Below are 7849 nucleotides of genomic sequence, written 5' to 3'. Positions count from 1 at the left end.
AATCTTTTGTATAATTCCTCATTATTTTCATCCTGTAAAATTATACAAAAACAGATAACATATAACACATTTATCAATATTTCATGGCGATTTCTTATCTAAGTAACTGAATGTATTTCATATCTTGTTGCAAATAGTTATTAAATGGTCTGAAATATATTGTAAAGAAACTGAACATATTAATTCAGATGTATGTAATTATTCCTCAATTTCCAATCCCCTTGTTATTTATTACTTCTTGCTGCTTTCACTGACATGTTCACTTTTGATATGCACAGGAGCTTTTTTATTCTACCCTCCTTACCCTTTTATTATTTGCTTTATTCTATTTCTTCCTTTGCTGTGGCCGTATAACTAACAGTTTGTACGATTCTATTCCCAAATAACAGTTTGCTACAGAGTGTTGGCTATAACAATGGGACAGAAGAGCTTAGAGATACATAATAAGTACAGTAATGTGGGCTTCATGAAAGAGATGGATGATTTTTGTATGTGGTTAAATTAATACAGAAATTATAAAATGATAGAGGAATCAGGCATTTTATTTTTTGTTACAATGCTTGACTTTTAATGGAAAGTAATCAGTTGAGTAGGGAAGAGCATAGTGTATAATTCTTTGTTTACTGTTTACTATGAATTTAATCTGTATCACTTGCAGCATTATATCAAAATGACATTTAATAAAAATGATTATATACATTTTTAAGAACAGTTTTTACCTTTCCTTGCTGGTAGAGACAGAGAAGATCACGTAGCTTCAGAAGAAGGGCAGGATCATCACTCTATAATGAAATTAATGATTTAGAAAATTGAAGACGCAAGTTAAAATATTTTAGTAAAATAGGGATACATTGCATGCAATCCTGTACTTCACTTCTGTATGATCATGTTCATAAAGCCTAAGGGCCATATTTACTAAACTGTGCTACTACATAAGACACATTCAGACATGGCTTAATAAATATAGCACTTTATGATCCATTCAAGTGATTGACAGTAAGATAGCTTCCTGTATTGAAGATATCTGTGTGCAGTGACACCGATTAATAAATATGTCCCTTCTTTGCCTATTGCCTTAACTGTGGTCTTAAAATGACTTCCAGCATAGATGGTGTCATATGGAGTAGCACTTCTTATAAATATAGCCTTAAGCCTTCGTCACACGTAAAAGGCAGAAATAGAATGAAGATGAAGTGCTGAATGGTTTGGAACGAGAGACCAAGGGGAATATTGCAGCTGGGAGACTTTAATAAATAACCCCTATAACTCTATAAAAGTCAAAATAAGCAGAGTTACATTAAGTGACAGAACATGATGGGAAATTAACGTCACATTCTTAACTGTGTATGTTAAAAGGAAATTAACATAACGTTAAGCCATGTTAACTATAAGGCAAATTATATCCAACTGAGGCTTGATCATAACATTGCATATCTACTAACGCCAGTATTCAGTTAATGAGGTGTTGAGCTAATTCCTCATTAAATGCTACAGTACATGTGTCTTTAAAGCTCACTAACACAGGGTAAATGTTGTTTTCCTCTATAAACAGCGTTGCTTTAACTATAATTGTCATTAGCGCAAAAGAGCTTTTCCCTCTAACTACACATGTCCAGAGGTCTGAGATTGCATATCACCTGGAAAGTCAGAGCCATTAATCTCACCTCTCCCCAGTTTTGTTGGAAAGAGAGGCAGGAAGAGAGATTTCTTTTATTTCATCACCTCAAATTGCATTCTGTTTTTTTGGCTATTATACATGGCATAAATCCCACTTTATTATCCCCTTAGAGAATAAGGGTAAACAGAGCCCTTAACCTGTAAGGGGATATGTGGTATGGCTTAAGGCAGAGTGTCCCCTCACCTAAGGAGCTGTTAGGTCAAGTTAGGATTGGTATGTAAGAAGGGGGAAAGCTATCTTATCTCCATCTATTTGCATGGATGCACTGAATAGAATTTACCACCCACCCTGTTTTATGATATAAAAGGGATGGCAATTTCAAAAGGGGTTGTCATTTCAAAGTTAAAACGTCACAGCTTGGGGATGTTATAGCTTGACAATTGTAATATAGGGGGGACCTCATTAGTATTGGCTCCTTGTTGTGAAATGTTAGACCACAAAGAATGATGAACATGATGCTTTTCCCAGCTAGGGATGGTGGTGTACTTCTGTATGGTGTGTTTTGTGCCATGGGGCCTTGGAGGCGAGTGCCAGTGTGGGTATGAGCTGAAGATATCCATTGATCTGGCTGGGTCCATAGTACGGATAATTGTTATGTTTGTAAGTTGTTTTTTCCTCCCGAGAAGTTGTTTAGTGTGATTCTTGGGAACTTGGGGGAAGGGACCAGATTGAGGCATGTGTAAATCAAGGTATAGTGTAGAGGCACAGGGTATTCATATCACAGTTATACCACAGGTTAAAAGATACACTCGTAACCACAAGGAGTCTCGTTTTGAAAAATGTGTTCATGGTCAATTCAAGATTCTTTGTTCATCTACAGTCCAACAGTCTATAAAATAAACAGCACGCATGAAAAACAGATCTACATACCTGCATCATAACTTTAAGACTTGGTCTCTTGATTTTAGTGGCGGCAGAAGAATCTAGAATTCAAAGACAATAAGGTAACATAAACATAGTAACATCTTCATGAATTAGAGATCAACAAATATATTTCTGATTATATTCTTTATGTTTAAAACAAAGTGTAACATTTAAGTATGTGTGAGCTGGATTCTAATATCAATAGCTAAATATATTAAAATGTATTAATTGGTATGTCTCCTTCAATCAATTTGCAAGATCCTAAAATGTAATTAACAATTTGGTGTGTCTGAGTTGATTAGGCAGACCCCTCCCTTAATTGTTAGTCAATGTGACTGTGTTTTTGAATACTTAAGGCAGGATACCTTGGCTGTGAGCCATATGGATGTGTGTAAAATCAAAGTGTAACATTTAAGTGTGTGGAGTTAATCTTGGAGTTGAAATTGAAGATTAAGATTGGAGGAAGATCTGGACTCTGAACAACAACTTTATAACTGTGAGAACTTTACTTTCTAAAAGCTGTGATTCTTTGTACTCTACCAATCCTCCAATAACTGGGAAGTCTCTCCTCCTGTATATCACTATGGCCTCTTTATTGCTTTTTCTGTTTACTATTTCCTCACTCCTTGGTGAATGTCCCTGTTCTCTCCAACTTCCCCACTCCCCACTGCACCATTATTTATACACCTCTCTTCCAACAACCCTCAATAAAAAAACACCACCACAAAACCTCTATCACACCCTCTATCTACTCCTTCCTGCTGTTGGTGATCTCCCTTAGCCTGAAGCCAGACATATACACCTGATCTCACTCACAGCTCCCTGCCATCTCTTCCCCTGTAAATGGTGTTAACCTTTTCATTTAACACTGACAAACCTTAAAACTTGCCTCACAAATCAAGCATCCCAATAGCCTGCACTCATGGCTATTGTCCCACAGTCACTTATACCACCCATTGTGGCCAAGCACACCCATCTACAGCACTTATTCTCTCACCTGCTGTCTCTGTAAGTTCCCCTCAAACCTCTTAGTTTGTAAGCTCTTCGGGGCAGGGATTTCCTTTCCCATTGTCTGATTTTTGCTGCACTTATTGTATTATTATAACTCCCTGTACGGTATTCTTTGTGAAGCGCTGAGTACTCTTTTGGCGCTATATAAATAAATACATACAATACAATACAATATTTAGGACTACGGCCCTTATTCAATATGTATGGACTAAGCCTGCATTGGAGAAGCAGTTCACTGCATATTGAATGGCTTTGTCACAGCTTCTTCATGACATTTTCCAAAAGGCAGCACTTCTATCACTACCTGCACCATTTAAAATAATCACTTTGAAACAGACATTGTAACAACACTTAGACATACAGCACAATACACAAACTTTGTAAAAATGTGCAAAAAACAAGAACATTACATTTATTTCTTACTGAATGAATTATCTTTGGTTAAAATGGGGAAAACCTTAGCAAATTATGTATTTTTATGTCTTGAAAAAAGTTGCAAATAAATCTATGGGACTTAAAAGAATATTTTCTAAGCAGTGTTTGGAAGGTGTCAAAACGCATTGTATCATGGCCAGACTATGTGGTTTCTATGGGACATTCCATATTGCTGTATTTACAAATGATTTTTTTGTGCAAACAATCCATTTCTCATGGATATGGATGCAACTGTCCCTATACAATCTGTGTATTCCTGTGGATAACTTGCAGAAGACTCCTATTGTAGTATATGTTTCTTCATGTTTCTGTATTCTTCAGCCAGAATGCACAATTTAGAAACTAATTTAGCAAATACTGTGAGCCAGAATGGAAGAATTTAAAAGTTATATAAGTGGCAACATTTTTTAGAGTGAGGTATGAAGTTATAGTGTATCAATGAAGTTTTATATTACCTTTCAATCTATTTACTGTAATCCTAATGGGGTTAGCATGTTCTAATGAAGTACTTACTAACCCCTTCATTGCTAATGCATCCTGCAACATATTGCGTATTGCTTTATTTTACTCTGTAAACCACTTTAGGACTTCAGGGAAGAGAGGTGCAGCTCATTCCAACGTGTCTTAACTTAAAAATAAGCAAATTACTTTTAATTTTATTTAAATTTGAATCTGTTTTGTTAAAAGGTGATATTATTGATATACTTATGTTATTCAATTAAACAAGCAATCAGCCATTGTTCAGCTGTTTAGCAAAGCAGTGCAATTTATTTATTTTGAATTTAAATGGTATTACAGACTTAAAAAGTAATTCTAAGTCACAATCACCTAGCTGCAATGTGTCTTATGGCTACCAGTGTCTTAAATATAAAACCTTCCCCAATTAGCTTATTGTCATGTTGAAAATCATATCATCCCTTAGCCATAAGACTTCTCCCAGATCCCATTCTGTGGAGCTACAGTAAAAAATATATATTTTAAAACTGCTGTAAGAATGGTTACATCTTTAGAAACAGTGGTAGCCATAACATGTTTTACTGAGTCATAAAAGTCTCTTTACTGCTGTCTAGTACATCTCCCCTAAGTTTCCCACAGTGAAAAGGAAAAACATGTTCAATAATTTACTGTTTCAATCTTACTTACCAAAGCAGCAGCTTAGAGCCACCAACAGAAAGGCAACAGCAGTTTTCATGATGCTAATGATGGGATATTGAGTCTTCAAATGCAACACTTCTGGAAGATCTGAAGGTTTGATGTAAATTATCCATCCAGAGCCACTTTATTTATACTGCAGAAAGAAGCCTACATCACGACATGACATTAAACATAACATCCTTATCACTGGAGTTTTTGAGCTTTGTCCAAACCACACACATTTGTTGATCCAATTATGGTCCTCAAATTACAATTTAGAAGAAACGTAATACAAATTATAATGATCTCCTTTTTGTTTGTTGCTCTTTCCATTAAGTCAGAATATTAATACAACTTCACACGTTATTTACATTTTTCTTATAATGTATTATCATTTTAATATCATGTTCCTTCATGGTGAACTGAGCATCCTGATTAATACTGGTTACTAATAGTAAGATGAGCTCTTTATAGACCTTTTGAAGTAAGTTGATCTTCTAAAGTGTATTGGTACAAAATTATCAATGGCAGATGTCCATTTCCTTTTATTCAGACAACACCAGCATAACAGGTCGTTTCTCCCAATGTTACCATATCTGCTGCCCCTGTTCATGCTGGTGCCAGTCTCTGTGGCCCCCTACTTCTTGAACCCAGAACAAACCTACCTGCAGCCTCTACACCATCCTCATATATTGTGGCTCTTTCTTCCACCTCACTGCACTCCTGACACACTTATGCTGCTACCATGCTATGAATATCCCTAGCCCATGGTACCTTGCTAGTCTTACCCCTCCCCTGCGCCCCCCACTGCCCTCTTCATCCCCTAGATGACTGCTCTCATCAGACCTACTATGTCCTTTCCTGGATGCACCATTGCTAACAAGGTGCAACCTCCATTCTTTTTCCCTTTACCCACAGCCAGTCCACCTCCTATCTCCAGTGACTTCTCTCCCTTTGTAGTCCCACAATTTGCTAGGTTTGCCTGGGACGCTTCCCCCCTACTATCCACCCACCTACCACACACATACACACACACACACACACACACACACACACACACACACACACACACACACACACACGTACTCTCTAAATCACAGTCCTCCCTGCATTCAGGCTGAGGCTATCTGTGGGGCGGGATCCCTTATGTAATAATTGATATTACAGAATCCAGTAAAGCACCCATGAGAAAGTTCCCATAATGGAACGAAACACGTAGGGTGGTCCTGTATTACTTTTGAAGCACTGTGTGCCATGCCTGTTGCTCCCTACACTATTCCGACTGGATTAAAGGCTCCAGTTTGGCTGGCAATCGCGGTGACGTCATCCACCGGGGGAACCCAGAAGTGTGATTCACCTGTGAGAACTGTGAGACTAGGTAAATCAGATTGCCTGCAGCTGCCCATCACCCATTGCTTGTGAGCAGAGCGCCGTCGCCATACTGTAGACCCAGACTGATCACCACCTTTGTTATTCTGTGGAGCATGTGTTTGTATTTGGGCTCACTGCTCACTTTGTGTTGTTTTATAAACTGTACTGTACTATATATTTCCTCTTTATTTCATATACCTTGGGAGTTTCTGATTATCCCATCCTCCTTAAATCAGTATTTCTGATCTTACCCATCCCACCAACATCTTGAAGTGAGTTACATTGATTGCATTCACTATTTATTCACTCACACTTTTTATAAGTTATACATGAGGAGAGTTTGCGCTTAAAGTTTGTTTGTTGTATTCTAAGGGTGTTGAGAAAGACCATTCTGTCATCTGCACCTCTCCACGTATTAATCATCACCTATTGAATATTACTCTAATCACTTCTTAAGTAATTTAGGTGTGCGCATTTTATTGTGTTGCAGAATCCTATGGTAGATATACTGTATTAGTAATGTGATTACAATGCAGGAATTAATGAGTTATTAGCCATTGTTTTAATTCCCGCATAGTGTCAAGAACAAAAATATTGCACTCGATAAATTATTACCGAAATCTTGAATAACGGTTACAAAATTGCAATAATAAGTGAGAATTTTTTTACTGCGTCGATATTAACTCAATTTTAACGTAGTTTGATGTATGTAGGCCTTTTGTGCTTATTCAGAAATTCACCATTGCTGCACACAGTAAGCCCACTGTAGCGAAGAGCTTAACACACATCACTTGTTGAATAAATGGTACAGTACAAAGTTAGACTACATGACGTTCAGTAGAAAATGCATACTACGTGTTAATTTTTGGGTTCACCAAATTACGGTAAATAGTGGTATAGTAATCCGAACAAATGAAAATAGCTCTTATGTAAACCATTGTTACATAAAAGGTTTAACAAATGCAATACTTTTAATATTGACATATATGCTTAAATGCTTATAATACAAATCTAAATCTATGTACATAACATTAATATTTAAATAATGTGTAATGTTACATAGAAATGTCAATTTAGCTAAGTGAATATTCTTAGATGAGGTAAATGTAATGATAATCAGATGCAATGTATCATTTTCTCTGTAGCACATACTTTTTGAAATGCATAAAATGTACCTTTGACAGTGAAGATCTTTTTTTTTACGGTTTATTTATACATTTTTTAAAGGTACAGAAAAATAAAAAGGGGAGGTTACTGTAGGTACTAGCATCACATGGGGGAATTGTACAATCACTTGTAAGTGTACCCCTCCCTGCCCAGCGTCTAGGGAGATCACATCGGTTAATTATGTTCAGA

At 36.6% G+C, this 7849-nt stretch overlaps 1 long non-coding RNA gene across 1 annotated transcript; it reads right to left on the bottom strand.

The window, feature by feature from the left end:
* Positions 1–717: 717 nt before the first annotated feature.
* On the bottom strand, positions 718–5265 carry LOC142494449 (uncharacterized). The gene is made up of 3 exons (XR_012801445.1): positions 5132–5265; positions 2549–2601; positions 718–782 (listed from the first exon to the last, which is right to left on the bottom strand). It is a non-coding gene; the product is annotated as an uncharacterized LOC142494449 (long non-coding RNA).
* Between the last annotated feature and the right edge of the window lie 2584 nt (positions 5266–7849).

This window comes from Ascaphus truei, chromosome 5, assembly GCF_040206685.1.
Source record: "Ascaphus truei isolate aAscTru1 chromosome 5, aAscTru1.hap1, whole genome shotgun sequence".
In the NCBI taxonomy this organism is placed as follows: domain Eukaryota; kingdom Metazoa; phylum Chordata; class Amphibia; order Anura; family Ascaphidae; genus Ascaphus; species Ascaphus truei.
This window is presented reverse-complemented; position numbering and strand designations above follow the sequence as displayed.